Raw genomic sequence first — 7,224 nt, 5'->3', positions numbered from 1 at the left:
GTTTGAGTCACTTTCATTAAATTCATCATCATTTTCATCAAAACCTGGGTCTCAGCGTTTCTCTCCTCACCACCAACCACCCCCGTTCCTGACAGGAGGCTTCAGTCCAGTGGACTCTCGGATGGAATTATGAAAAGATGCTTCATGTTTTCATTTCTCAATATTTTAAATATTCATAATTTTATCAATTTTTTGACTGTCTTTCATTTTTCAACCTTTAATGCTTCCTGGTTGGTAAGGACTAGAAAAGTTTTCCTCCAAGTTTAAGCTCTTTTAAAGGGACAGTATTATGCATTTTCCAGGCACATCTAACCATTTTATAGCATAATAAAGTAACTATGTTACTTTCAGTTGTTATAAAAATATATATGATCCATAACTTAAAATAAATTTTACTATTTGATTTAACACCTTGAAATTGGACCTTTGTCTCTTTAAAAATGGGTACTCTCTCTTAAACTCATCTTTATAAGGAAGTCCTCACAACATTGCTTCTGTATTAATGCTTTAACAATGTTTATATCAGTGTTTCACACTGGTAAAAAAGTCAAGTTTACAGAATACTGTCCCTTTAAGGTACACCAACTTGTTCACCTTGCTGCTTTTTACACTGAACCATGTGTGTCTTAAATGAAACCGTCGAACTACAAGAGTGAAAAGGAAATGGTAAAACATCAACCACCTTGGATGACACAGAAAAGCACTTACCTGCTATTTTCATTTTCAAAACTAACACATTCCAGACCGAGACGGACAGCGTGAAATTTTACTAAAGATCCTCAGAGACAGATAGGAAGGAATCAGACTGAAGGGGTGTTTTTATGTTTCACGTTGTACAAACTCGCCTCAACACGTCTCCCAATCTCCCAAAGGCTCTTCTGTCAGTCTGTTGATCTTATTCTGTTCAGCAGCATGTCAGCATGTCTCTGTCTTTATTGTGTCGGCAAGCTAAGGTGTAAACTTTAGAGTCTCTAAAGCACATATTGCCCCTTTTCCACCGGCCCGCCCGGCTCGGCTCGGCTCCGCTCGCTTTCCTTGTGTTCCCACCGGCCTTTTCAACGGGGCTGGCGCTGCTTTTTAGGGTCCTGCTACAGAGCAGGGTCAGCAGGGTCAGCAAGGCCGGGTTTGGTAGGTGACGCAAGCTTCGCTGCTGTTCACTGATTGGCTGAGGGCGTGGTCAGAAGAGCGAGGCGAAGAGAGAAGAAAAATGAAGGCGCAACGTTTGAAACTCGCTGCAACAGGAAGTGAAGGAAGATACAAACAAGCCGTGAACTAAAAGTCTTTCGGATTTCAATATTCAGCCGGCAGCTCGATGAAGCCGTGAGGAATGAGTCGCTTTTGTCACCGTAGTGGAGAGAATGGAAAGCCTCGTTAGCTTCATTAGCCTCATTAGCTTCATTAGCCTCGTTAGCTTCATTAGCCTCGTTAGCCGCTTCGGAGCCCCTCGGTGAACACCGACTCAGACGCAGCTAACGCCGCTGCTGTCCAGCCAGGTGAGCAGTTTGTAGATAAATCTGTCTGGTTTTTACTATATTTAAGGTTGCATACATACAGTCATGGAAGACATTTAAAACACAAAGCCTGCTGTATTTTTATTACTCAAACACAACATGTGCATTTTCTAAAGACACTCAGTTGCACATTAGTTATAAATAACTCAATATTGTTCAGCATGTTACCGTCATTTGTTTCTTTGTGTGAATCTAGAGATTGTTTCTCATGTTGCATCTGAGTTTCCCCCATTGTGAGATAATAAAACATGTCATATGACATCCTATTGTAAAATGGCTAGATATCAGTTCTTAATCAAATTGTTATGAATTATTAATTGTAGAATGAACAATAAACCTGAAGAAAACGATAGTGGTATTTTATCCATGGCTGTTTGTCTGCATAGGCCTAAAACTTACAAGTAATTACATTTTGTCTTTAATTTACACAACTATTCCAGTTAATTAATTCTGGCTGGATGGTAAAAAAAAAAAGTGGTGTTTGTATATATATATATATAGCAACATGTCTGTTTTAAATAATTCCTTATGTATATGTAACGTCCACATTAATCACTGTTATTCATCTACATTTATGTGCTATAATCTATATCATCTGATTACCAGAAGGAGAGCAACATGGCCGACATGATGGAGAACCATCAGAACACCTGGATCCTTCAGCAGGAAGCAGCTACCAGCTGATGGCAGAGCAACAAGGAGAGTTGAGACAAACTAAAGAAAAATAAAAGTTGTTGTGTCTCAGTGAACAAAGTCTCTTTATTTCTGCTGACTCCACACATTATTGTACTTACTGTAGTTTATAACAAGCTCCTAATACAATCCTCCCAAAATGTGAGGAGCTTCAGCCAGAGTGGAAATAACATTATATTCTATAAATATTTCATTAACATTGTAGATACCAATGAAGCATCAAAACTGAATACATTATTCAGCAAACCAAACAATTTGACATTATTATCAGGGCAGCTATTAACAAGAACCCAAAATATAAATCATGTTTGTTAGTTTCTAGTTTATACATAATCATTCTATTATATATTATGTTATCTGTCTTCCTGCATGTGAGGGTTCTTGCATAAACCAGCCAGAGAGATGCTGAATGAATCCAAAAATAATCTTAATTTATTACAAAAAAGTTCAAAAATAATTAAACAATGAAGAACTGGGCCCAAAAACTGAGGTCAACATAACAAACTCCAACTCAGGTAGTAACACAAAGAACTCAAACACAAAACTGACCTAACAAACAAGACATGAGGGGARCTTAAATAGTGGCTGATCAGAYCACWGCTGACAYACAARGRGTAATTAAACATACAAAAASTTAAAYAAATACTAATCAATACAACACCAAACCTTTAAATTAAAACATTGGACTGAAACTACCAAATAGAAGAGACATTAAAGAACTGGTCAAATTAAACTAAAGAAAACCAAATTTCCCGTCCCCTGGCAAACAAATGGAACGMCCCGCTGAGGAGGTTTGCCAGCCATATATGGATGTCAATTAGCTGGAGCTCTTCTGTGACCCTCCAACACCCTCCTGTACCCTGCTACAGAGCCGAGCCGGGCCGATGGAACCGCGGTCACTCCGAAACAGAGCCGAGCCGGGCCGGGGCGGGTTGGCCGGTGGAAAAGGGGCACTCTATTTCAATATGTACTCAGATATGGTCTAAGATTTGAGACGATTTGTTAACAATTTGTTAGCTCTGGGAAAAGAATTTTTTAATAACAAAATCACTCGGGGACAAAAAGAATATCAGATAAATGATTAGCTTTAAATGTCAGCTAGCAACTGCACCGAGTTCTTATGCAACCTTTAAATTAAGACGTTTTTAAAAAGTTGTTGGCAAGCAAACAGCCGTCATTTTCTTCCGAGACTCCAGGATCACGGTTCAGGTAGCCGTAACCTTTGACCTCATGCACACGTCACATGGTTAGCCATGTCTGCCAGTCTGGCAGAACGTCTTTTGTTAACAGCTGGAAGCCGTAGAGCTAAGTAGTGGGTAACCTTGAAGAGTTTGAGACTACTGTTATGTACATCTTCAGCCTCCTGCAGTTGGAGTGATTTAACAGATCCCCTCGGGGCAAATTAGCAACGCGCATTGGGTCAGTACGTTTGACCCAGGCTGTCAGATTAACAGCGTGTGGCAAAGAATTGAAAAGAAAAAAGTGGCAGATTAGAGTGATCTTTTAGTCTTAGTGCAGGAAAGGCAGGAATGAACGGCAGAATAATCGCTGCAACTAAAAATAGAGAAAATCTACATGCAACATTCTATCTGATCTTTGCTGCCATATTTAAAAAAACAACGCAGAATATTAAAATACTTGGTGAAGAAAAGAGCACTGCCACTTTTCCACTTTTAGAATCCAGAAAAATCATCACTTAACACAGAACCACAGCATCATTTCTAAGTGATTTATATTTTTATGGCACAACTTTAAGAAATGTAAGTGTCCTGTTAAGTTTAAGTAGATGGTATAAGCTATATGGAACCAGCGCCCAAATGTTTTTTTTGTTTTTTTATCTTTGTGAACAATGAATATTTTTTAATCCCTCTATACCAGCTTATTATTTTTTTATTTTTTGCGACTGGATTAAAGAACTGTGAAAATCTTTGATTGATTGACGAAAAAAGCTTTTGCAAACTGCAATCTGGCTTTTTAATGTTTCTTTTGGAGTAATGGCTTCCTCTTGGCTGTGGTGTGTCGGTGCTTCACTGTGGACGATCACACTGAGCAGCTTCAGCCGACATCTACACAACAGATTTCACTTCTGTTCTGGTATCAATCTGCACATTTTGGACCAGAACACAATCATCTCTAGGACACAGAACCTGAACAGTATGATCAGGAACTGGACAACTGGAGCTGTAAGTCCTAAATTAAATATGCTGACGTAAATATTTAGATGAAAGAAAGCTTTGTAGCCACATAGAGGGTTCATGGTTATACTAAGAGCAGTTTTGAAATCTGGTTATTAAACTTTTTTTAAGTAAATCCATTTGCATGTAAAAACAAATATTGATGTAATCTGTATGAGCAGATGCTTGTGGATTTGGGTCTGAACAAGATCTGAATGAGTTAGAAAACAACCAGTCAATTGTGTGTCTCAGTTCTCTGTGGAACAAGACAGCAGAAAAACATGAGATAAAATAAGAGGAAGGTTCCAAAAAAGAGAGATGATTAGAAACAAATACAGCATTTAGGATTCATGTTTTTTTATATTGACCAAAAAAAAAAAAAAACAGGATTATTTTCTGTGTTGCGGAAGAATGCTAAATTGGCAAAGCAAATCCAGTTTACTCAGAAGATAATAGTTGAAGGTTTTTCATGTGTGCCTTTAAATTCCTGTAAAATAACCTTCTGGGCAAGGATGTCATCTGGAAGCAACATGCTTGATTCCTCTGTAAAGTGTTCTGCTGCTTCTAGCTGTCATTTCCTTTGCTGTGGGCGAAAGAAAGCAATCAGGGCCCAATCATGGTTACAACACACCTACACCAGTCGATGCTTGTAGTGAGACTTATTGTAATATGTGTTCCATCTGCTGCTGTCTGAATGACGGCCCAGCAGCAACAGCATTCATCCTCTGAGGTTTGCTAAAGCATTTCTGCCTCCTTGTAGGGTTAGGGTTCACCATGTTCTGTCAAAAGATGTGGCTACGAAGTATGTCAACCTTAAACAGCAAATAAATCACTGAAAACATGTTATGTCACAGCAAACAGCAAAGCAACTTAGTAATAAATTGGTTTAAATTGGTAATAAACAGCATTATATCACATTTTTGTTTTGATTTTTTTGGCCGTTTCACTGGATTTTAATGCTAACATTGATTAACTTAGTTCAGACTTTCGTTTGAGTCGTTTCAGTGTATCGATTCTGACTGTATCCAGTGGAATCAGAGGGTCTCATGGGACTTGGTGGGTCCTTCTGTTCATATGCTGTGTGCAGTGATGTGGTCAGATGAAATGAAGCTTATATTTCTATTTTGACCTTGTTGAAAACATTCAGGTGCTTTCATCAACTCCACACGGTTAAATAATACAATAGCAAGAAAATAAGAGAATATCATATAAGGTCAAATTGTTATTATTTTTTTTATTCATGCTTTTTTCTTTTAGCTGACCTTTCTTTGTATTATTATTAAACTTGTGTATAATTTATTTGTATGTGAAGTCCATCCTTTTCCTCAAATATTTCCATCATTGTAAAAATTGTCCTTGCTTACCTTAATTTTTGAGTCTGATTGCTTCAATGGCCTTAATTACTGAGGTGTAGAGTCATCCTTTGCTTAGTCATCTGTGCAACACGGTACTTTCTGCTTCACCCTGCACAGTTTTTGCTGACTAGGAAGACTAAATTGTGACTATAATTGTGAATAATGTGACTATAAACTGCCTGCATCAGTCAGTGTGTGTGACATAGCGCCACCAGAGGTGAGGTGAAGCTCATCACTACCTCACTTATATCTTATTATTTCAATTATTTGAACACATAATGCATAAAAGCTGCCATTTTTACCATGAAAATCTTGAAATCATACAGAAAAGAAATTCACAGAGTGGACAAACTGATTTTCTCCATTTGTTTGTATTTGACTGGTCATGATGACAGCCAGTTCTGACTGCACTGGTGCTGCGTTTAAAACAGCAAAAACAAACTCAAAGTCCTTAAATGCATTATTTTGGATTCAAGTGCTATAGGAACAAAGCATGTTCTCTTCCAAAGGAAAGCATGAAGGTAAAGTTTTCAAAACTCTTATCAATTCAAGAAAGTATTTGTGACTGGAACAAGTCTTCCTGAGGAAAATTTGAGATATTTACAGATTCTGAAAGTGTGGATGGTAAGGTTTCTAATGATCGTCAAACACAGCAATAAACTTAAAAAAAAGATTAAAAAAGGCCATTTGAATGTCTGAGAATGGAATTAGAGAGGAAACAGACCTCAAAGTTTTAAAAAAATTGTAAAGTCCCAAGGCAAAAGTAGGAACCCACTGCATCTAGTATCTGTGGGTAGCACTTTGGGTTAGAGTGATGTGGTGCTGTTAGGTAGCTGTGAGTTTCCTCCTCTACCAGAACAGCTCAGATTTACTCTGAAAACAAGTTAAATTCACACACAAAGTCTGCCATTTTAAAACCTCAAAGCCTCTAAGCATTTTGTTGTTTCTTCATTATCTAGTATATTTTTGGAGAAAACAAAACAAAACTCACAACTGTCCAGAAATTGTTGGGAGTTTTTCTTTTCTCCTCCATTTGTACATTTTATAGATTATTCTTGTCTCAATGCATAACTGTTGTTAAGTGACTTAAAATGTCATTGTAGATTTTAATGACGTAACAGCTGAAACCTGGTACAGCTCATCAAGTGGTGATATTTATCTTTTAGTTGTACGTTGTCTAATTTAAAAAAGGTCAAAGTTAAATTCAGAAGAGACTAACACTAACACACTGAACCAGGAATACCTGCTGAGGAATAAAATAAAGGGAATTTGTAAGCAGCTGTAAAACTGGTATATAGAAGCAAAACTGATGGAGAATACCTTTTGACTTAGTACCAACACATCACTTGCATTGGCAATTGATGCGCCTGCTTCACTTTAAATATGTCCTGTGGTCTCTTGTTCATCTAATCTTCTCACCGTGGGCTATCAGTGTCCACGTTCTCTGTTTCATTCGTACCTTTCCTCCTTCCGTCTGCACACTGATTTAGC

At 37.7% G+C, this 7,224-nt stretch overlaps 1 long non-coding RNA gene across 1 annotated transcript; it reads left to right on the top strand.

Annotated features, from left to right (window-relative positions):
- The first annotated feature begins 1,104 nt into the window (after window positions 1–1,104).
- LOC103476602 (uncharacterized) lies at window positions 1,105–2,260 on the top strand. Its single transcript, XR_535504.2, has 2 exons — window positions 1,105–1,493; window positions 2,118–2,260. It is a non-coding gene; the product is annotated as an uncharacterized LOC103476602 (long non-coding RNA).
- Window positions 2,261–7,224: the final 4,964 nt, after the last annotated feature.

Source organism: Poecilia reticulata, linkage group LG15 (assembly GCF_000633615.1).
Source record: "Poecilia reticulata strain Guanapo linkage group LG15, Guppy_female_1.0+MT, whole genome shotgun sequence".
Classification (NCBI taxonomy): Eukaryota; Metazoa; Chordata; class Actinopteri; order Cyprinodontiformes; family Poeciliidae; genus Poecilia; species Poecilia reticulata.
The sequence above is the reverse complement of the archived record's forward strand: the minus strand, read 5'-3'. Positions and strand labels throughout refer to the sequence as shown.